This window comes from Schistocerca piceifrons, chromosome 3 (assembly GCF_021461385.2).
Source record: "Schistocerca piceifrons isolate TAMUIC-IGC-003096 chromosome 3, iqSchPice1.1, whole genome shotgun sequence".
Lineage (NCBI taxonomy): Eukaryota > Metazoa > Arthropoda > Insecta > Orthoptera > Acrididae > Schistocerca > Schistocerca piceifrons.
This window is the reverse complement of record NC_060140.1, coordinates 370,822,118-370,846,874: the sequence shown is the minus strand read 5'-3', so window position 1 is coordinate 370,846,874 and position 24,757 is coordinate 370,822,118. Positions and strand designations below refer to the sequence as shown.

The window sequence follows — 24,757 nt, the reverse complement described above, 5'->3', positions numbered from 1 at the left end:
TTTCTGCCAGTGTATACTGTAGACGTTCAGAATCAAAATTCTAGAGATGATTAAGGTGTAACCCTATCTTGTTGTCAAGAACTTGAAACAATGCGCTTATTGTTAATAAACTTATTTTTCATTGGAATTTTAGGTGAAATGTGCAAAAACAGATGGAGGAATATTCGGGACTCGTATCAGAGAAATAAACGAGAAAGAAAGCTTGGAACAGGTTCAGATGCCTCAGCAAAACCAAGAAAATGGGTTCTGCTTGATCACTTGGCTTTAAGAAACCTACGTTTCGTGGCATTTTAAATGAAATTGTCAAGAGCATATGGAGAAATATTAGTAACTCATACCGGAGGAATATGACATAAAATGGTTTCATTAGGTCCAAATGTGTCAGCGAAACAAAACAAATGCATTCTCTATCGTGTGATGAACACACGATTCTCGTCGCGCGTCGACAGAACTGGCGGCTAGTCGCGACGCTCACTGAGATATATGAGCCCAAATCTCGGAAACGGAGATCGATATCAATCTGATCTCAACTTAAAAAATAATTTCGATATGTTAGCTTCTTTTCATCGGCAACGATCTATGACCTAACGTGAACCATACGTAAAGTAGCCAGCGACCATATTTTTCACTGTACACAATTCAAATTTTATGCAGTAGGTTACTAGTAAATTAAGTATCGGGATAACTGTGGCGAATATCGGAAAAATAGACACCTCATTATCAAGCTGTGATGTGAAACTGTAAGATACGCAAACATCAATTTTTTGTGCCTTTTACTTTCCTCACAATTGATTGAGAAGTAATATACAGCGAAAAAAACACGCAAAACCGGAAGAGATACTTTTCAATTTTTTAAAGTAAAAGGAGAATCTGTATCGAAAAACTAACTCTGGGAGCCGATGTAACTTTGTTGCATTAACATGCAGTATTTTTTACAGCAAGAAAATCGGAATTCTTATTTTTCTTATGTATTTGAATCCGCCGCCGCCGACCGGAGCTTGGGAAACGGCGACGACTCCAGTCGTGTTGCGGCCGTGTCGCCGTCTGCCAGGGTGGGGAAAGAGGAGGGGGCAGCGTCGCAGTCGCAGCCAACTGTCGCGTCTTGCACAACGTAACTTTACTGAGCTGCACTGAAAGTGCCTGATTTTAATAACAAACATCAAAATAACAATACATGCTTTAAAAAATGTTCGCAGATGACTGTCGCAATCAGCACGTGCTTTTTTTTCTTTTTTTAGAAAAGGGCATTACATAAGGCAGGTACCTAAGAGGACAGCTAAAATTACTGCGAGTGAAACGAGGGCAATGGCATTTATATTCTTCTCTTGGCACAAATATGTCGAATATTTCGCTGCTTTTTTTTTTTTTTCGAATACGTGGCGCTTTCCGAGTGTGTGGTTAGGCAGAAACCTATGAGGACAGTTTTAATTGCTGTGACAGAAACGAGCAGCAATGAAATTCATATTCTACCGTTTCACAAATATTTGGCCCTTTATTTTCGAATATGTGAGGATTTCAGAGTTGTTGTTAAGCAGGAACTGAAGAGGACAGCTTAAATTCCTGCGAGGGAACGAGGAGAAATAACATTCATATTCTTCCTCGTCATAAAGTCGTCAGCAGTTCTTGCGTTTGTCGATATTGTGCGTGAAGTCAAAATGGCGTCACGTTTGCAGAAAGTCTCGTGAAATGAGCGTTACCCCTCTAATGTTCTGCCGGCAAAATTTAATCCACAGGTTCGCGGACTTGTTAATATTATCAGCAGAAACGTGAAAATGAAGTATGTGGTAAAGCAGTTGTACTGTCACATAGTTGTTAGTCATCATTCCTTATTACTGCTGTTTTTTGACTATCCATCACTCTGACACTTCGTTAATTTGCTGTACTTCTGCTGTTCCGCTTTTAATATACCGTAGTTAAAGCTTCATACAATTACTTACTACCCATTTTTGACACATCTGCATAAAACTGTTGTTGCGTCTTCCTAAACAATGCAATACTATTACAGAGTTTACAGCGACTGAAGGCTGAGAGATGGAGGGTAAGATACCCTACATAGGCCTATCCTAGGCGCTAAATTACCTGGAGCCGACGATGTGTGCATCATTATGCACAAAAGCTTCAGGTTATTTAATTGTCAAAATAGATTTCATTCCTTTAGCGACACTGAAGCGATAAGACGTAGTTGTTTTGTCATGCCTTAGATGCTGATATCGCTGCACTGGATAAGCTGTCTGGGTTGGCTGCACTGGCGGTTGCGAAAAAAACCTGCTTCCTCGACGTCTATGACACAGTCGCTGAGCAGTAGCGCGCCGCTAGAGGGGAAGAACGAACACGTCAGCAGCACCGGGTTATCGTGAGAAACGTGCCTTGCCTGTGTTAAGAGCGGTAAGTACGCACTTGTGTGTTGATCGTTCTACAGTCGTTTTTGCCTATCAGCCCATCATCTCGAATGAAAGGGGTATTCTGTAGCACCAATGAGAAAGACAAGGAAGAGCAGAAAACATATACTCACGGCGTGTTTCATGTCGATGTTAATATTTCATTTCGCTTAGAAGTGCTGTGCTAATGCTTCTGTTCGTCCTAGAGTGGCAACTTCGCGATTTTATTGTTTAACTGTGTTATTATTTCAGTCCTAGTACAGCATGCGTGGAGACCGGCTAGTTACGGATCGAAATAACTAAGTATAACATTGCATGTCTCCCCCTGACCTATTTTTCATAGTATATACACCAAAATATTCCCAAATTTCACGATTATGTTGTTCATCTTTTCTCTAAAGGTACTGCGTTTTTAGTCATTTATGACTAACAGTATACTGTTTGTAAAGAGAGTGTTGGAGACTACAGAGTCTGTCGGAAATTATAAATATCCAATCGTATCCAATGGCATCAGAAAATGCGTGAAAAGAAAGTTCTTACTCCCACAGTTACCTTACAGATGAGCAAACGTCTTTTTACATCGAATGTACATGACCCATTCCTCCATTACGAATGAGGAAAGTTTTGAGGAGTGCCACTACGCAATGATTCTCCTACCTGCCAGTAGTATTTGTTGTCGGAGAAAGTGAGGTGGCGAAAGAAGCAACGCGAATCAGAATTTTCAATCATTAAACGGACTAGGCAAGCAGAAAAGGAAATCACTGTCACAGGAAACGATGAGCAATACTTAAAAAGAAAAATCCTCGTATACAAGTACAGAATTAATTTTATTTCACATCGCTGGTGTTTTTGATTAAATTGGAATAAACCCACGAGAATAATCTGTACTAAAATACATTTAGGATACGATGAAAAAAAAAAAAAAAAATACTGGCGAAGATTGAATAATGAGCAAAAGTAACGACTTACAATACAGCAGACAGAAAATAGTAAAAAGAAGATAAGTTTTTGGATTTGTTGTAAAGAGACTGATCTTAATATCTTTCGTTTCTTAGGACATAGAAGCTTACGAATAACGATGAAAATTTGCAAACAGAGTGGAATCCAGGAGATAACATCAGTACCTGAATGCTTCAGTTTCAAAGTAACGCCTCTAATCGGAACTGAGACTATAAACTGGGTCGTTCTGTAAATTCACTGGCACAATACCAAGGTGGGGCGGATACTTTATGCCCACCTTTCGAGACTATTACAGTTTAGCTTTGTGTTTTATATTTTAAAGATAAAAAACATTTACATTATTTAATGATTTCTTGTACTATATTCTCTATTTGTTTTAAATTTTTCAGTAAAACTTTTCCCACAAATTTAAGTCTTAGTAGCGAATGCCACTTTTCACAACAAATGTTATACTCAAATTTTAAGGTTCAGAACCCAACTTACACATATATCTTAACAGTGGAAAGGAATACAGTGAAAGAAAAATGGGTAGCTTCAAGAGTGAAATAGTGAGGCAGCAGAGGATCAAATAGGTAAAAAGGCAAAGCCCAGTAGAAATCCTTCGATAGTGAATGTAATTGATGAAAGGAAAAAATTTAAAAATGCTGTAAATGAACCAGACGAAAGGGAACACAAATGTTTAAAAAATGAGATTGGCAGGAAGTGCAAAACGCCTTATCAGGAATGGGTAGTGGGGAAATGTGAGGACTGAGAGGCATATTTCGCTAGAGGAAAGATAAATACCGCCTACAGGAAAATCAAAGAGGCCTTTGGGGAAAAGAGAAGCAGCTGTATGAATAAGAAGAGCTCAGATGGAAAACCAGTCCTATGCAAATACGGGAAAGCTTAAATCTGGAAGGAATATAAAGAGGGGCTATAAATGGGAGATGAAGTTCAAAGCAATATTATAGAACGGGAGTGGACGTAGATGAAGATGAGATGGGAGAATGGTACTGTGAGAAGAAAGATCCAAGTCAAAAAAAGGCCCCAGGAATAGACAACATTCTGTCAGAACTACTGATAGCCTTGGGAGAGCCAGCAACGACAAACTCTTCCATGTGCAAGATGTATGAGACAGGCGAAATACCATCGAACTTCAATAAGGATGTAGTAATTCCAATATCAAAGGAAGCAGTTGCTGACAGCTGACCTCAGGGAAGATAGTTTGGATTCCAGAGAAATGTAGGAACGCACGAGGAAACGAGACACTTAAAATAGTAAATGACTTTTGCTATTTGGGCAGCAAAATAACTGAAGCAGAGAGGATGTAAAATATAGAGTGACAATGGAAAGAAAAGCATTTCTGAAGAAGATAAATTTGTTAACATCCAGTATAGATTTAACTGTTAGGAAGTCTTTGCTGAAGGTGCTTGTCAGGAGTGTACCCACGTATGTAAGCAAAACATGGACGATAAACAGATTAGATAAAAGGACCATAGGAGCTTATGAAATTCGTGGTACAGATGAATACTGAAGATTAGATCGGTCGATCATGTAACTAATGCGGAAGTGGTGAATACAATTGGGGAGATAAGACATTTGTGGCACAACATGACCAAAAGAAGGGATCAGTTGATAGAACACGTTCTGAGACATCAAAGGATCAAAACTTTAGTATTGGAAGGAAGTGCTGGGGAGGGGAGGAGGGGTAAAAGACGCGTATGGAGACCAAAAGATGAATAAAGTAAGTATATTCAGAAGAATGTTGGTTGCAATTGTTATTCGGCAACGAAGAGGCTCAGACTAACATGGAGACCTGCACCAAACTAGTCTTTGGACTGAAGACCACAAAAACAACATATCTATAAGAAGTATGTTGTGAATTGTGAATAAAAGTCAACGACAGTTAACGAAATTTGCGTTTTTTAATTTTTTTCTATTGGTCATAAAGTACCTCTCTACACGGTACAGGCATTACGGAAAATGCGTTGGTATTGCTAAGATTGTGCTAAAGCGTATTTTCAGGTTCTGGACACTTATTATGTATCGTTACCTGTTTAAAAAGTATACAGTTAACAAAAGTTACCAGCAATTAACGAATTTCTTTCAAATTCTTTTGTGATGGGCATAAGGTACCACACACCCATCACCCGTTGTAATACATAGTTCGCATTTATAGAAATTTGTTGGTAATGGTAGGATTAAAGGCTGCATTGGCTGTTTGTTCCAAACTTGATGGAGGCCAGCTTTTTACCGGTTCTGTGAGGGAGCTACAAGCAGCCAGATCGAGAATCGGTGCCGGCCGAAGTGGCCGTGCGGTTAAAGGCGCTGCAGTCTGGAACCGCAAGACCGCCACGGTCGCAGGTTCGCATCCTGCCTCGGGCATGGATGTTTGTGATGTCCTTAGGTTAGTTAGGTTTAACTAGTTCTAAGTTCTAGGGGACTAATGACCTCAGCAGTTGAGTCCCATAGTGCTCAGAGCCATTTGAACCATTTTGAACCGAGAATCGGTAAGGAAATCGCTTCCTCTGGTTACTTCTAATACCCCACAGTGGACAGGTGCAAACTTACCTCCGTAGCAGAGTGGTCAGCGTGGCTGACTGCCGTGCAAAGGAGCCGGGTTTGATTCCCAGTGCTGCTATTGATTTGTCCTTGGTGAGAGAATTGGAAAGTAGTGCACTCAGTCTTGTGATGCCAACTGAGGAGCTCCTGGATCGAGCAGAAGCAGCTCCAGGTCACAAAAACTGACAGTGGCGGGAGAGCTATGTGCTGACTCGACTCTCTCCACAACGCATTCTATGATGCCATTGGCAGAGGATGACATACGGCCGGTCGGCACCTAGGGGCCCACTAGGGTCTGTGGGCGGAGTATGTGTTTACATTTTACTGGACATTTGAGAATGCCATTTTCTGCTTATGACTGCATAATTTTTACTTTTTGTGAATGCCTAATTTCAGTGGGACTGAATAATTTGTTGACTAGGTTTCTTTATGCATCCACCCCCAACTGCCACATTTCCATACTACTTGAATATGACATACCACAGGATGTAAATACAGGCCATTTCAAAGTCCAAAATACATAATACTGCATGGATAATAGTTTGTGCCGATTTAGGCACACTTGTACTACAGATACTAATTTTTTTTATTAAATTAGACCTACTTCATAAGATTATTGTGATAAGCTCTAATTAATTTGTATTAGTACAATGCATATTTTAATAATGTTTTTCTAATAGTTTACTGAAAAACAGAAATCAGTTATCAGCCATATATTATCAGAAATCAACTGAAACAGTAATAATGTTTAGGCAGTTTACTGACTCCACACCTATGGAATCTACTCTTTTGGGATTAAAGATATCATCAATCCAGGTTTGACATGCGTTTTCGTCTGGGAAGGTATTTTCCTGGTGGTTGTTGGATAAAAATAAACATTTGAGAGTGAAAGATCAGAAGAATAAGTGCATGAGTCATGACATCCCAAACAAACCCCTGGATAATTCTGGTTGTGAAATGAGCATAGTGTCTTATCACGTAATAGCAACACTTATTTGTCGTTTTTCTTGCACAGTGACTGAAAGATGTCTCAGCTATTATCAACAAATGTTAGCTCCGAAGTGTGCAGCCCAGGGAAGGAGTTCGTAATGCACAACACCCTATTTGCCCCACCAGATGCCAAATATTATATTCACACTGCCCTTTGTTTGAGTATAAGTCTTTTATTAGGTCTTATTCATTAATTTCTTCTTGGCAACTTAACACAAAGGCCTCACAGCTCGTCGCCTGTAACAGTATTGCACAAGAACGTGCAGTGAGCGAACTGATGATGTTCAAGCGAAAATAAAGTATCAGTCATCTCTTTAATTTTCATTACTTTGAATTGGAGCATGCAGAAGGCTACTTCTACATCCAATAGTGAATCTTACCTTTCGAATGCAATGTCGCACATAGGTTAAATGGTCGTAATTCATCATATATGCCAGCTATTGAGACTCACTGGAAAAGCATTCACGGCAGAACGGACTTTCTTGAAATAAGGACAACCTTTTCTGTTGTCATTCCTTCAAAGCTTTCACTCCTACATGATACAAATATTTCAAGCTGCCTCTACTGACATCACCCCTGTATTAAACCTAAAGCGAACAACTTGTCGTAAATGTGAGACCTTTTCCTCTAGAATCTCTATTTTGTAACATTTAAACTGTGTCCATAAGATGTAAGTATGCAAAATCCAATTCGCAACTACAAGACAAATACTAGAAGTTAAAATAAGAAAATTACAATTCACAGTTACACTCATAGCCACCTAAACATGTTATGTAACTGCACAGTATAGACTCGGTTTATGGGAGTTAATTCATGAGAAAAATCAAACTACAATCAGTTATAAGGCAAGGAAACTCTCGAGCACGAACTACTCTGATTCTGACGCAGCCACATGTTCTATTGCAGAAACGTTTCTGGAATGTTTTGCTATTACTACATCTACATGGATACTATGCAAATCACATTTAAGTGCCTGGCAGAGAGTTCATCGAACCACCTTCTCTATTATTCCAATCTCGTATAGCGCGCGGAAAGAATGAATACCTATATCTTTCCGTACGAGCTCTGATTTCCCTTATTTTATCTTTGTGATCGTTCCTCTCTATGTAATTCGGTGTCAGCAAACTATTTTCGCATTCCGGGAGAAAGTTGGTGATTGGAATTTCTTGAGAAGATTCCGTAGCAACGAAAAACGCCTTTCTTTTAATGATTTCCAGCCCAAATCCTGTATCATTCTGTGACACTCTCTCCCATATTTCGCGATAATACAAGACGTGCTGCCCTTCTTTGAACTTTTTCGATGTACTCCGTCAGTTCTACCTGGTAAGGATCCCACACCGCCAGCAGTATTCTAAAAGAGGACGGACAAGCGTAGTGTAGGCAGTCAGTCCTTAGTAGGTCTGTTACATTTTCTAAGTGTCCTGCTAATAAAACGCAGCCTTTGGTTAGCCTTCCCCACAACATTTTCTATGTGTTCCTTCCAATTTAAGTTGTTCGTAATTGTAATACCTAGGTATTTAATTGAATTTACAACTTCTAGGTTAGACTGATTTATCGTGTAACCGAAGTTTAACGAGTTCCTTTTAGCACTCATGTGGATGACCTCAAACTTTTCGTTATTTAGGGTCAACTGCCACTTTTCGCACCATTCAGATATTTTTTCTAAATCGTTTTGCAGTTTGTTTTGATCTTCTGATGACTTTATTAGTCGATAAACGACAGCGTCATCTGCAAACAACCGAAGACGGCCCTGCTCAGATTGTCTCCCACATCGTTCATATAGATAAAGAATAGCAAAGTGCCTGTAACACTACCTTGGGGAACGCCTGAAATCACTTCTGTTTTATTCGATGGCTTTCCATTAATTATTACGAACTGTGACCTCTATAACAAGAAATCACAAATCCAGTCACATAATTGAGACGATATTCCATAAGTACGCAATTTCACTATAAGCCGCTTGAATGGAACAGTGTCAAAAGCCTTCCGGAAATCCAGGAATACGGAATCGATCTGAAATCCCTTGCCAATAGCACTCAGCACTTCATGTGAATAAAGAGCTAGTTGTTTTTCACAGGAACGATGTTTTCTAAATCCATGTTCACTGTTTGTCAATAGACCGTTTCGTTCGAGGTAATTCATAATGTTCGAACACAATATATGTTCTAAAATCATGCTGCATATCGACGTTAACGATATGGGCATGTAATTTAGTGGATTACTCCTACTACCTTTTGTGAATATTGGTGTGACCTGTGCAACTTTCCAGTCTTTGGGTACGGATCTTTCGTCGAGCGAACGGTTGTATATGATTGTTAGGTATGGAGCTAATGCATCAGCATACTCCGAAAGGAACCTAATTGGTATACAGTCTGGACCAGAAGACTTGCTTTTATTAAGTGATTTGAGTTGCTTCACTACTCCGAGGATATTTACTTCTACGTTGCTCATGTTGGCAGCTGTTCTCGATTCGAATTCTGAAATATTTACTTCGTCTCCTTTTGTGAAGGCATTTCGGAAGGCTATGTTTACTAAATTTGCTTTGTCAGCACTGTCTTCGACAGTATATCCATTGTTATCGCGCAGAGAAGGCACTGATTGTTTCTTGCCGCTAACATATTTCACATACGACCAGAATCTCTTTGGATTTTCTACCAGGTTTCGAGACAAAGTTTCGTTGTAGAAACTGTTATAGGCGTCTCGCATTGAACTCCGCGCCAAGTTTCGAGCTTCTGTAAAGGATCGCCAATCTTGGGGATTTTGCGTCTATTTAAATTTGGCATGTTTGTTTCGTTGTTTCCAGCCCGTTTTGTGTACCTAGGAGGACCAGCTCCGTTGTTTGTTAGTTTATGTGGTATAAACCTTTTGATGCTGGTTAGTAGGTTACTAACTCAGGATTATTCGTTGCTAAGAGGTCAAGTGTGTTTTCACAACCGTTTACTATTCGCGTGGGCTCATGAACTTACTGATCGAAATAATTTTCAGAGAATGCGTTTAGCACAACTTCGGATGATATTTTATGCGTACCTCCGGAATTAAACATGTATTTTCGCCAACATATCGAGGGTAAATTAAAGTCACCACCAACTATTATCGTATGAATCGGGTACGTGTTTGAAATCAAACTCAAGTTTTCTTTGAACCTTTCAGGAACTGTATCATCTGAACCGGGAGGTCGGTAAAAGGATCCAATTATTATTTTGTTCTGGTTACCAACAATAACCTCTGCCCATACACACTCACAGGAAGTATCTGCTTCAATTTCGCGACAAGTTAAACTACTTCTAACAGCAACAAAAACGCCACCGCCAACCGTGTTTAGCCTATCTTTTCGGAACACCGTTAGGTTCTTCGCAAAAATTTCGGCTGAACTTAAATCCGGCTTCAGCCAGCTTTCAGTGCCTATAAAGATTTGAGCATCAGTGCTTTCTATTAGTGCTTGGAGCTCTGGTACTTTCCCAACACAGCTACGACAATTTACAACTGTTATACAAATGGTTCCTGTATCTATGTTCTTCCTGTGTTCAGCCTGCACTCTTTGTGACTGAAGCCCATCTTGTGTTTTCCCGAGACCCTCTAACATAAAAAAACCACCCAGTCCACGCCACACAGCCCCTGCTACCCGTGTAGCCGCCTTCTGCGTATAGTAGACACCTGACCTATTCAGCGGAACCCGAAACCCAACCACCCTTTGGTGCATGTCGAGGAATCTGCAGCCTACACGGTCGCAAAACCGTCTGAGCCTCTGATTCAGGCCCTCCACTCGGCTCTGTATCAGAGGTCCGCAATCGGTCCTGTCGACTATGCTGCAAATGGTCAGCTCTGCTTTCATCTTGCAAGCAAGACTGGCAGCCTTTACCACTTCTGATAGCCGCTCGAAACCTGAGAGAATCTCTTCTGATCCACTGGTGGGTTCAAAAGTGAAGCATAATATCTTTGAGGTTCCATCAGACTGATACCTTTAGCAGACAACCGAAATCTGGTTTAAATAATAAACGAAGGAGGAAACTTAAACTCGCAGCTCAACATCTACATTGCATAACGTTTACCTCTCGACCACGAGCAGTTTCAGTACTGTAGCAGCTCAAACAGAAGACATCTCCTCCAGTCACTTCCACAATCTACAGTGCTGCCAGATGCTTCCTCAATCTACAATGCTGCCAGATGGTGCAGATGGCAGGATTCAACAGTTCTGAGGGGTGGCCAGTTTTATTTGCATGTCAAGTGAATGGCTTGGACTTAGCCTCTGCTGCAGCCAGCTAGCAACCAGGTTTTATGTGAGTGTACATTGTGACTGTTCTGCGGTCTTGCTTCATCAGTACAGTTTTTTATAGAAGTTCTGGTACTTCTCAAGAATGATGTGCAGTTTTGTGTAGACTATCGATTTGTCTGAATTTAACACATACAGTTAAGCTGGAGATTAGCGTTGGGTACAGATATTGGTGCATTGTATTAAGGTGAATGGGCTGCAAGTTGTTTACGAGGCTTGCCTACAAACTGACTCTAGATGGTGATATTGAGATTGCCATAATTAACATCATCATATACAGTTCTAATTTAGGACATCTTGTCACTCTAATTTCAGATACAGTACAACTCAACTGATCTTTCCATTTCTTAGCACGCTCAACATTTCTTCTCCCGTGAGACGTAATTTGTATGTTAATGTAGGTATTCATCCATCTGACATGCATTGAATATGTTCGTGCCATTTCTTTGTGTACCCCTCTATATTCTGAAGTATACGTTTGACACTCAGTTCGTTTCTAAATTCATTTCATTTTCCTGACCTTTGAGTTTGCAATCAGCTAGTGATCTTAAGAGTCTCATCTCTGGAGCTTCAATCCTACTCCATTGATTAGCAGTTAGTATCCAAGTCACTGACCAGACATTAGTTCTGGTACAGCCATCATATTAAAGAGTGCAGTTACTGTCTCTTTTCAATTTTTTTGAGGAATGTGTGATTTACTGTACCTACCAACAGCTGAAAGTTTTGCAATTTGAATTCGTGATCACTGGACATAATATATGAGACCTCACTTCCCAGAAATTTGAAACTTTATTTCTACTCGTGGTTAATTGTAAATTATTATTTTTGATCATAAATAGTCCTGACTATGGAGTGCCATTATATTTGTTCTGTCTTTAAATCTTATCATACTATAATCATTTGTTACTTTGTGTAAGGACCAAACTGCTCTCTGTAATTTGTCTTCGGAGTCTCCTAAGATAGTTTGATCATCTCCAAACTAGAGAGCATTCATAATATTATTATTGGGCTTATAATGGCGCACTACTTTGTTTTACCATGTATTTAAGACATCAGCGATGTACACAGTGTGTCCCAGTTCTGTTATGGCTGTGGCTGTGAGAAATAGAAGTCAGGGATAATGTCCAGAAAATCACTGTATTTATTCAAAATAGACTCTCCCTGATCGATACAGAGCTGAAATTGCTTGAAAAGTGTTTTGAAACAATTATTTTAGTCCTTTTTTGGAACTGCATTTAGTACTGTAGTGCAATTTTCTTGCATACCCATAACAGCGTTGTAACATTGCGCCAACATCAATTTTGGCGAACAATCAGAAATCAGCTGAGGCCAAATCCGGCGAATATGACGGGGGGAGGGGGGGGGGGGGGGAGGGGGGTGATTCAGGACTACAATCCGTTTTCTGTCAAAACTTATGCATAGTCTTTGTGGTCTGGGTCAATGACGAGGAGGACAAACCAGGAACCTACCTCTTGGTATTTGGTACAAATCTGATCAATTCTCACCCACAAGCAATGGAGGATACGAAATAATACTCAGAATTACACGTTTGTTTGTGTGGCCATCCGCCACAGCAAGCATATAACTACTTGTTTTGCAAATCAAACTGCCTTTCCTGCTGCTAGTTACTTTATTTATCCCAGAATTAGTGAGTTGCCCTTCTCGTACAAAGTCCTTGTGAATAATTTCTTTGGATTCAAAGAAAACTGTTAGCAGTGTAGCCTATTCCTTCTTCTATTGCAGTTTCCTTGGTTTTGGCTTCCATGGACTCAATGGACTCGACAACACTGTACTCTGCTGCCTTGTAAGAGGCTCGTATTGAAAACACAACGTCTCGCCGCCAGTTACAATCGATTTCATGAAATCAGTATCACTTTGGGTAGCATGTAACAGGTCTTAGCAGTGTTGGACTCCGCCATGTTTTTCATGCCCTGAATATACGTGTGGTACAAACTCGATGAGTTGTGAAAAAAAATTGTCTGATGCAATTATTTCTGCGATTTTTTGGACATTTTCGTCCATGTGACTTGTTCGCAGCTTTGATGCTCATGGTTCATCCTTAATGTCCTCCTTGCCGTCACGAAAAAGCGAATACCATCGAAAAACTTTTGCATGATTTAAAGAATCACTATCGTAAACACTTTCCGTCATATCAATCGTTTCAACTTAATTAGAAACTTGATTTTGCCTCACTGTTCCACGACCATTTTCCGACGCGTGTCAGTCAGATGCTGATTGTTACATTTGCACCCAGGATGCAGCGATGCTAGCGCTTTGACCTTCTACATGGCTGTTGTTGAAACTTCAAGGATTGCAACGCCGCAATTCGCCACGAGATAGCATTGCAGTTGGAATTCCACACAAGCAGACAGCAGTAGGGTACAGTGTTTCTACTGAAAATGTGTGTGATAAAGGTGGCTCTTTTCTCACTCCTTGAGAGATGGTTCTCGCATACAGATTTCCTTTTGTACTTGTATTTTCTAACTCTGTTAACTTTATCAAAGGTTTTCTCATAGTCGATAAAGGCCATGTACTGTATGAGTTCTTCACAAATTTGGCTGACTGGAAAGAACACTTTCCAAGCAACATCTTTCCATCCTTTACCCATTCATTTCTGTAAGAAATGTGTCTGGTCAGGCCGTATACTAAGATATGACATTAAAATTAATTCAGTATTTTCTATTTGTTACTGTTAAAACAATGTAAATGGTTGACCACTTTGTTTACAGTGAGCATTTTTTAAAAAAAACAATGTAATGAAAAGAAAAGAAATTTCACTTGAAGGTTTTTGTTGGACTATTTCTTACGATTTCTGTAATGGCATAACTCGACAGTGCCTTGAACTGAACTGCTACATAAAACTTTTCGTTGTCCGTCACTTTCAGGAGGATAATTTATTTATTTATTTAACCTGATCAGATTAGGGCCATCAGGCCCTCTCTGACATCGGACCAGTGTTTCACACATGCAGCATTTCGCACATCAGAGTTACATCATGACAATACTTTAAATAAGAAAATTAGATTACTCTAGTCACAATATGAATCAAGAATAATGACTAAGACCTAATGAAGTAAGTACTGGCAGTATTTTTACAACAGTTGCTATACATACAAATTATGATAAAAGTAATAATAGTAACAGTAAAAAAATCAAATAATAATGATAAACATGAGAAAAATTGGCAATAGTAATGAAGATTTGAGCAGATGTACATTAATATCTTGGTATGTAAAGTAGATGTTTACTAGTATAGCGAGTTTTGGGGGAGGGAGACTTAAGGAGGGGGAAAGAGGGAAGTAATGAGGTGAAGTGCATTCGTGTACAGAGTAAGGCATCACTGTTGCTTAATTAGATACGTCATTAACTGTTTTTTGAAGCCGGACATGTTTTTAAGTTCTCTAACATAACGAGGGAAGTTATTCCAGAACCGGGTTCCCGCTTCTGTAAAGGACTTGGAGCAGGTGACTGAGCGATGCAGTGGAACAGAGAGGATTTTATTATGATGGGAACGTGTGTTTCTGTCATGTTGTTCCGACATAAACGTTAAGGGCGAGGAGAGATATGAGGGACAGTGTGCATTTATAAGGCAGTATATGAGACAGAGTGTATGGAAATCTCTGCGTTTGTCTGCACGCAGCCAGGACAATTGTGCATATGCTGGTGAAATGTGATCAAAAAGTCGAACGTCACAGATATATCGCACGCAGGCATTCATGACCAGTTCCAGACGTCGCGAGTTTCCCTGAGAGAGGCCTTGTAGGATAATATCGCTGTAGTCAATGATTGGGAGTATAAGCGTTTGTACTAATTTCTTTTTGAGATCGAAAGGGAAGAGTTTTTTATATTTTTGTAGGACATGAAGAGATGCTGATGCTTTTTTGCACACTGCAGTTACGTGCTCTGTCCAATTTAGATTTTCATCTATTATTACTCCCAAACTCTTTGCTGAGGGAGAGAAGTTAATATTTGTTCCATTTAGGATAAGAGATGGTACAGATTCCCGATGTTTTGGGCTAATGAGCTTAGAGTGACCAACAAGTACCGCTTGGGTTTTAGATGGGTTTAGTTTTAGTCCTATGTCCTGTGCCCATTTTGATAGTGCATCGAGCTCAGTATTGAAGTTTTCAATAGATTTCTTAAGATTGCTTGGTTTCGCACTTAGATACAACTGAAGGTCATCAGCATACATATGATATTTGCAGTAAATCAGAACCGATGACACATCATTGACATACAGAGAGAAGAGTATGGGACCTAGTACTGAGACTTGGGGAACGCCTGACACTACCTGCCGCCATTGCGATTTTATATTCCAGGACAGGACGCGTTGCTGACGAGACGTCATGTATGAGCGAAACCATTGCACTGCGCTTGGTGAGAAATGTAGACCGCTAAGTTTGGCTAGTAAGATGTCGAAGTCGACAGTATCAAATGCTTTGCTGAAATCTAAGAAGCAGATGATAGTCGCTTCTTGTCTGTCCATGGCAAGTTTCAGGTCATCTGTCACCTTTATCAGTGCGGATGTTGTGCTTCGATGTTTACGGAAACCTGATTGGTATTCGTCTAGTAGGTTGTTAGAAGTTAGGTAGTTGGCGAGCTGGTCACGGACTATATATTATAAGGCCTTTGATAGTGCAGGAAGAAGGCAGATGGGGTGGTAGTCAGAGAGTGCTGTGGCGATGTCCTTTTTAGACAGTGGCTTAATTTGTCCCAGTTTCCAGGCCTCAGGGAAAACACTTGTGATTAATGAATCGTTGCAAATGTCTGTTATAGAGGGCAGTAGTTGATCAATAAAAAGTTTTACCATCTGGATAGTGATGCCATCATGTCCAGTAGATGCTGATCTAATCTGCATTATGGCTTTTTGACAGTATTGCAAGTGATGTGCCATAGATAGAATTTTTCTTTGCTACAGTCGTTCATCCCCATTAAGTAATCAATGATTCTCTGTTTTTTTTTTGTGGTTCAATTGTGGTTGCAGGTAATGTGAAGAATCGGTTTAGTTCTTCAGCTGGGACCATGGGATTTTCTGCGACTTTTATTTTGCCTAAACCGAGACTACGGAGATTTTTCCACAGGATAGCTGGTCTACATCTATTGTCATGTACGAGCATGCCTGAGCTTAGCGTTTCTCACCGCTTGACTGACTTTGTTTCGCTTCTGCTTGTATACAGTGTGATTTTCAGGTGTAGGGTGTATCTTGCATGCTCGATGTGCAGCGTCTCTGAGATTCATGAGCTGTTTTAGTTCATCAGTCAGCCAAGGTGCAGGTTTCCTTTTTTACTTTTCTGGTCTTTATTGGAGCGTATTTGTCATATGGTTGAGTAATTTTGTTAGTGAAATCTTGGAGTTTGTCGTTTATGTCCATGAGGGGAGTAGAGGTCATCCCCCAAACTATTTCTTGTGCCTCAGTTTCGAGTTCAGGCAAATTTATGCGTTTGAAGTCTCGGTATGTAGACAGTTTTTGTTTCTTTCTAGGACATTCTAGTGAATAAGTCATGAAAATGATGTCATGGGCAGACATGCCAGGCGCAGATATTTGAGAGGTGCGGATTATTCTGTTTGGAGATTTCGGTGCGAATATATCTATGAAAGTGTGACTGGTAGTCGTGTGATGAGTAGGTGCCAGCTGAAGTAGCGTCATATTTGAGGAAGAAAGCATCCTCTTAAATTTCCCAGTGGAAGGACTATTGCCCAGAAAATTAATGTTAGTGTCACCTCCTATAATTACATGTTCATATGACGATTCGAGACTAGAGAGGGCAGTTTCGAAGCAGACGAACCCGCCTACTTTAGGAGGTTTGTAAAGGACACATATTAAGCACTTTCTGTTAAGGGATTTGATCTCTATTAACATATATTCCTCTTGTTTATCTACATTGTTGTCGGATGTGTGTAGTACAGTAGGTGACAAATCAGAGCGTATGTACGCCCCTACTCCGCCCCCTCGTCTGTTGCATCTGTCGTGCCTGAGAAAGACATAGCCATCTAGGTTTACGGAAGTTGTAGGAATACTTGTTTTCAGCCAAGTCTCTGACAAAAGTATTACGTGTATATCAGTAGTCTGAAATATATATTTGAACTCGTGAGAAGTGAGCTGGCAGAGGTTGGACATTTGCATGGCGCACTCGGGTGTTGATTGCCCGAGGAGACTGCCGACAGATGTTTGCGGGTCGTGGTTAGCGGTGACAAGAAGGTCTGGCATGAGGAATGCGGAAGGCGTGTGAATGGGAGGGGGTGAGGGAGTGTCCTCCCAGTACTGAGCAGTAAGAGCAGTCGTGAGGGGAAGGGGGTGGGTCCACGGGGAGGCAACGGGAACTGCGGCCAAGGTCAGCGAGGTCTGCAACGGTTCTGGAAGTAGCCATGGGCTGGCAGGGGAAGGAATTTCGCTAAACACAACGGTAGTAATCTGCACGTTAGGGTAGTGTGTGATATTAATTGAACTTATGAGGATAACAACTAAAGTATGATGGTGGGTTGCTAATTAAAGATGGAAGTGAGACTGCCTTATGTAATAATTAACAAAATTACATGAGTAAACAATTAGAGATGAAAATAGTTATGTGCAGGAACGAAAAGTTGATAATACAAATAATAACAGAATTACATTAGAAAACAATTAGAGATTAAAAAAATAGTTATGTGGAGAAACGAAAAATTTGATAATACATTAGTTAAGTTATGGTTGACAGTGCAAACAATATAACATACAGGTTAGTGGCAGCAAGATGATGGTCGAAGTAGAGAGGATATAAAATGTAGACTGGCAATGGCAGCACAGGCTTTCGAGTTCATTAACACTGCAGATTCTTCTCTTTCCGTTTTCGGTTTTAATTATTATCCTGCCGTCATTTGTCCATACATTCTGTAGCCCAAATTTCGAAATACATTTCTTGGTCTCCCTCTACGATTTTTACCCTCCACGCTGCCCTCCAGTGCTAAATTTGTGATCCCTTGATGCCTCAGAACATGTCCTACCAAACGATCCCTTCTTTTAGTCAAGCTGTGCCACAAACTCCTCTTCTCCCCAGTTCTATTCAATACCTTCTCATTAGTTATGTGATCTACCCATCTAACCTTGAGCATCCTTCTGTAGCACCACATTTCGAAAGCTTCTATTCTCTTTTTCTCTAAACTATTTATTGTCCACGTTTCACTTCCATACATGGCTACACTCCATACAAATACATTGAGAAAAGACTTCCTGACATCTAAATGTATACTTGATGTTAACAAATTTCTCTTCTTCAGAAACGCCTTCCTTGCCATTGCCAGTCTACATTTTATATCCTCTCTACTTCGACCATCATCAGTTATTTTGCTCCCCAAATAGCAAAACTCATTTACTACTTTAAATGTCTCATTTCCTAATCTAATACGCTCAGCATCACCCGATTTAATTCGACTACATTCCATTATCCTCGTTTTGCGTTTGTTAATGTTCATCTTCTATCCTCCTTTCAAGATGCTGTCCATTGCATTCAACTGTTCTTCCAAGTCCTTTGCTGTCTCTGACAGAATTACAATGTTATTGGCGAACCTCAAAGTTTTTATTTCTTCTCCATGGATTTTAATTCCTACTCCAAATTTTTCTTTTGTTTCCTTTACTGCTAGCTCAATATACAGATTGAATAACATTGGGGATAGGCTAAAACCCTGTCTCACTCCCCTTCCCAACCACTGCTTCACTTTCATGCCCCTCGACTCTTATAACTGCCGTCTGGTTTCTGCACAAATTGTAAATAGCCTTTCGCTCCCTGTATTTTACCCCTGCCACCTTCAGAATTTGAAAGAGAGTACTCCAGTCAACATTCTCAAAAGCTTTCTCTAAGTCTACAAATGCTAGAAATGTGGGTTTGCCTTTCCTTAATCTATTTTCTAAGATAAGTCGTAATGTCAGTATTGCCTCACGTGTTTCAACATTTCTACAGAATCCATACTGATCTACCCCAAGGTCAGCTTCTACCAGTTTTTCCATTTGCCTGTAAGGAATTCGTGTTAGCATTTTGCAGCTGTGGCGTATTAAAGTGATAGTTCGATAATTTTCACATCCGTCAACCCCTGCTTTCTTTGGAATTGGAATTATTATATTCTTCTTGAAGTCTGAGGGTATTTCGCCTGTCTCATACATCTTGCTCACCAGATGGTAGAGTTTTGTCAGAGCTGGCTCTCCCAAGGCTATCAGTAGTTCTAATGGAATGTTGTCCTCTCCCGGGACCTTGTTTCGACTTAGGTGTTTCAGTGCTCTGTCAAACTCTTCACACAGTATCATATCTCCCATTTCATCTACATCCTCTTCCATTTCCATAATATTGTCCTCAAGAACATCGCCCTTGTATAGACCCTCTATATACTCCTTCCACCTTTCTGCTTTCCCTTCTTTGCTTAGAACTGGGTTTCCATCAGAGCTATTGACATTCATGCAAGTGGTTCTCTTTTCTCCAAAGGTATCTTTAATTTTCCTGTAGACAGTATCTATCTTACCCCTAGTGAAATACACCTCTAGATCCTTACATTTGTCCTCTAGCCATCCCTGCTTAGCCATTTTGCACTTCCTGTCGATCTCATTTTTGAGATGTTTGTATTCCTTTCTGCCTGCTTCATTTACTGCATTTTTGTATTTTCTCCTTTCATCAGTTAAATGCAGTATCTTTTCTGTTATCCAAGGATTCCTATTAGCTCTCGTCTTTTTACCTACTTGATCCTCTGCTGCCTTCACTATTTCATCTCTCAAAGCTACCCATTCTTCTTGTACTGTATTTCTTTCCCCCAGTCTTGTCAATTGTTCTCTTATGCTCTCCCTGAAACTCTCTACCACCTCTGGCTCTGTCAGTTTATTCAGGTCCCATCTCCTTAAATTCCCACCTTTTGCAGTTTCTTTAGTTTTAATCTACAGTTCGTAACCAATAGGTTGTGGTCAGAGTCCACATCTGCCCCTGGAAATGTCTTACAATTTAAAACCTGGTTCCTAAATCTCTGTCTTACCATTATATAATCTATCTAAAACCTGTCAGTATATCTATACTCTGCAAACCATGGTGAGGTCCGTGGGAGAGGGTACGTCTCAGTGTACCAGTTACTGGGTTTTTTTCCTGTTTCATTCATAAATAAGTCATCATGTAATGACGGTTCTTGAAACTTTGTTAATAGATTTTCTCGGGATAGTTTACATCTACCTTCAAGTGTCTTCCAGTTCATTTACTTCAGTATCTCTGTGACAATTTCTCAAGGGTTAAACAAACCTGTCGCCATTCGTGCTGCCCTTTTCTTTATATGTTCAAAGATCTGATTGAATATTTATACAGCTTCTTTCAGATAGTACTTCATTGCAGATAACTACATCATCTGCAAAAATCCTGATTTTACTATTAATATTGCCTGCAAAGGTCATTAATATATAAAATGAACAGCAAGGGTCCCGACACACTTGCCTGGGACACACCCAAACTAGCGTCTAAATCTGACGATGACTCTCCATCCGAGATTACATGCTGTGTCACCCCTAACACAAAGTTCTCAATCCAGTCACAAATTTCACTTGATACTCCATATGATCATACTTTTAACAATAAGCGTAGGTATGTTGCTGAGTCAAATGTTTTCTGGATATGAAGAAATGCCGCTTCTACCCGATTGCCGTGATCCAAGCTATCAGTATGTCATGTGAGAAAAGTACAAGTTGAGTTTCACATGGTTGATGTTTTCCAAATGCATGCTGACTGGCACTGAGGAGGACGTTCTGTTCAAGATACCTCCGAATGTTTGAGCTCATAATATGTTCTAAGAGTCTACAACAAATCAGTCTCAAGGATACTGGATGGCAGTTTTGTGGATCACTTCTACTACCGAAGCTCTTCTTCTAGGCAGGTGTGACCTGTGCCTTTTTTCAAGAAAAAGGCACGTTTTTTTTGTTCGAGGGATCTACAATAGATTATAATTTAAAGAGGGGCTAACTCAGCCGCAAATTCAGTATAGAATCTGACAGGGATTCCATCGGGCTCTGGAGCTTTGTCCAATTTTAACGATTTCAGCTGACACTAATATGTAATTAATTCATGTTTCCAGTGCCATAGGGATTAAATTGGGGCGGTTCTCCTGGGTTTTCCTTTGTAAAGGAACATTTTAAAATGGAGTTGAACGTTTCAGCATTTGCTTTGTTAGCCCCAAATTCAATTTGTGTCTCACTTGCGAGGATCTGGACACTAACTTTGATACCATTAATAGCCTTTACATACGACCAGAATTTCTTTGGGTCTTGTGAAAGAGCATTTGATAATATTCTGATATGGTCATCATTGAAGGCATCACGCATTGTTCTCTTCACAGCCAAATGCGTTTCATTAGCATCTCTCTGCCTATAGCCTATGCTTCGTTTTACACCTATTATGCAGTACTCTCTGTTTCTTTAGAGGTTTCCTTACACTGACTGTATACCATGGAGGTTCCCTTCCATTATGAACTCTTCTACTGGATGGATATCTATCCACTGCATGGTCAACTATTCTTTTAAATACTGAGCCAGAGTTCCTCTACATGCTCCTGTCCTGTGCCGAAAGTTTCAAGTTTCTCACTGAGATATGACACTACTATTGATTTTTTATCTAGATTACTGAACACACACACACACACACACACACACACACACACACACACACACGTGGGAAAAATATATCTAAAAACAAAGATGATGTGACTTACCGAACGAAAGCGCTGGCAGGTCGATAGACACACAAACAAACACAAACATACACACAAAATTCAAGCTTTCGCAACAAACTGTTGCCTCATCAGGAAAGAGGGAAGGAGAGGGAAAGACGAAAGGATGTGGGTTTTAAGGGAGAGGGTAAGGAGTCATTCCAATCCCGGGAGCGGAAAGACTTACTTTTGTGGCGGCGTTCGTAGCGACAAACAATTCGCTGTAGAAACGGCTTACGAAGTCACCGCCACACTTTCAATAGCGGGCCGACCGGTCCGCTGGAACAGTGAACAGAAAGATGAAAACCCAAACACTCTGATTAAATAAAAGTCGGTACTTATCTTTATTGACGAAGATACAGAAACACAATAGTGAACTCCGTGTCTACCGAGATCTGTCTAGTTCGAGTCGGAGCGGCTAGGTCAGCGTCGGCTGACGACAAACAACAACTCTGCTGCGATGAACACACAACTGATTAGCAAGTACACAATTCGGTGGCGAGTATACAACTGAGCAGCGAATACAGAACTGTCCTAGCGCTCGCGACTCCAGCGCTTAAGAAGCGATTTCCTGTCTCGCTGGCGCTGCTTATGCGGACGGCGTCCGGACTTTGATGCTGCCAACCTTTTGGCAGCGGGCTCGGGTGGCATTACTGGCTAGGATATAACACTTACCTTGGGGGAAAAAAGGACGGGTATACACTCGCACACACACACATATCCATCCACACATATACAGACACAAGCAGACATATTTAAAGACAAAGAGTTTGGGCAGAGATGTCAGTCGAGGCGGAAGTGCAGAGACAAAGATGTTGAATGACAGGTATGAGTGGCGGCAACTTGAAATTAGCGGAGATTGAGGCCTGGTGGGTAACGGGAAGAGAGGATATATTGAAGAGCAAGTTCCCATCTCCGGAGTTCGGATAGGTTGGTGTTGGTGGGAAGTATCCAGATAACCCGGACGGTGTAACACTGTGCCAAGATGTGTACACCTTCCGGGTTACAGGACTGGAGTAGGAGGTGGTGGGAGGGTGCATGGGACAGGTTTTACACCGGGGGCAGTTACAAGAATAGGAGCCAGAGGGTAGGGAAGTTGGTTTGGGGATTTCATAGGGATGAACTAAGAGGTTACGAAGGTTAGGTGGACAGCGGAAAGAGGCTCTTGGTGGAGTGGGGAGGATTTCATGAAGGATGGATCTCATTTCAGGGCAGGATTTGAGGAAGTCGTATCCCTGCTGGAGAGCCACATTCAGAGTCTGATCCAGTCCTGGAAAGTATCCTGTCACAAGTGGGGCACTTTTGGGGTTCTTCTGTGGGGGATTCTGGGTTTGAGGGGATGAGGAAGTGGCTCTGGTTATTTGCTTCTGTACCAGGTCGGGAGGGTAGTTGTGGGATGCGAAAGCTGTGGTTAGGTTGTTGGTGTAATGGTTCAGGGATTCCGGACTGGAGCAGATTCGTTTGCCACAAAGACCTAGGCTGTAGGGAAGGGACCGTTTGATGTGGAATGGGTGGCAGCTGTCATAATGGAGGTACTGTTGCTTGTTAGTGGGTTTGATGCGGACGGACGTGTGAAGCTGGCCATTGGACAGGTGGAGGTCAACATCAAGGAAAGTGGCGTGGGATTTGGAGTAGGACCAGGTGAATCTGATGGAACCAAAGGAGTTGAGGTTGGAGAGGAAATTCTGGAGTTCTTCTTCACTGTGAGTCCAGATCATGAAGATGTCATCAATAAATCTGTACCAAACTTTGGGTTGGCAGGCCTGGGTGACCAAGAAGGCTTCCTCTAAGTGACCCATGAATAGTTTGGCGTACGAGGGGGCCATCCTGGTACCCATGGCTGTTCCCTTTAATTGTTGGTATGTCTGGCCTTCAAAAGTGAAGAAGTTGTGGGTCAGGAAAGAGGTTTTAGGTAGGGTGGCAGGTGATCGGCGTGAAAGGAAATGCTCCATCGCAGCGAGGCCTTGGACGTGCGGAATATTTGTGTATAAGGAAGTGGCATCAATGGTTACAAGGATGGTTTCGGGGGTAACAGATTGGGTAAGGATTCCAGGCGTTCGAGAAAGTGGTTGGTGTCTTTGATGAAGGATGGGAGACTGCATGTAATGGGTTGAAGGTGTTGATCTACGTAGGCAGAGATACGTTCTGTGGGGGCTTGGTAACCAGTTACAATGGGGCGGCCGGGATGATTGGGTTTGTGAATTTTAGGAAGGTAGGGGTGCAGGGTGTTGGTGGGGTCAGGAGGTTGATGGAGTCAGGTGAAAGGTTTTGCAGGGGGCCTAAGGTTCTGAGGATTCCTTGAAGCTCTGCCTGGACATCAGGAATGGGATTACCTTGGCAAACTCTGTATGTGGTGTTGTCTGAAAGCTGACGCAGTCCCTCAGCCACATACTCCTGACGATCAAGTACCACAGTCGTGGAACCCTTGTCCGCCGGAAGAATGATGATGGATCGGTCAGCCTTCAGATCACGGATAGCCTGGGCTTCAACAGTGGTGATGTTGGGAGTAGGATTAAGGTTTTTTAAGAAGGATTGAGATGCAAGGCTGGAAGTCAGAAATTCCTGGAAGGTTTGGAGAGGGTGATTTTGAGGAAGAGGAGGTGGGTCCCGCTGCGATGGAGGACGGAACTGTTCCAGGCAGGGTTCAATTTGGATGGTGTCTTGGGGAGTTGGATCATTAGGAGTAGGATTAGGATCATTTTTCTTCATGGCAAAGTGATATTTCCAGCAGAGAGCACGAGTGTAGGACAGTAAATCTTTGACGAGGGCTGTTTGGTTGAATCTGGGAGTGGGGCTGAAGGTGAGGCCTTTGGATAGGACAGAGGTTTCGGGTTGGGAGAGAGGTTTGGAGGAAAGGTTAACTACTGAATTAGGGTGTTGTGGTTCCAGATTGAGTTGATTGGAATTTTGAGGTTTTGGA

At 41.2% G+C, this 24,757-nt stretch overlaps 1 protein-coding gene across 3 annotated transcripts in view; it reads left to right on the top strand.

The window, feature by feature from the left end:
• Positions 1-2,293: 2,293 nt before the first annotated feature.
• LOC124789590 (cyclic GMP-AMP synthase-like receptor) overlaps positions 2,294-24,757 on the top strand; it is a 349,572-nt gene continuing 327,108 nt past the window's right edge. For 2 of the 3 annotated variants that reach the window (XM_047256999.1, XM_047256998.1), the window contains exon 1: positions 2,294-2,385. The gene's annotated coding sequence lies outside the window, so the exon portion shown is untranslated. The remainder of the gene's footprint in view (positions 2,386-24,757) is intronic. The other variant, XM_047257000.1, reaches the window with a different exon arrangement.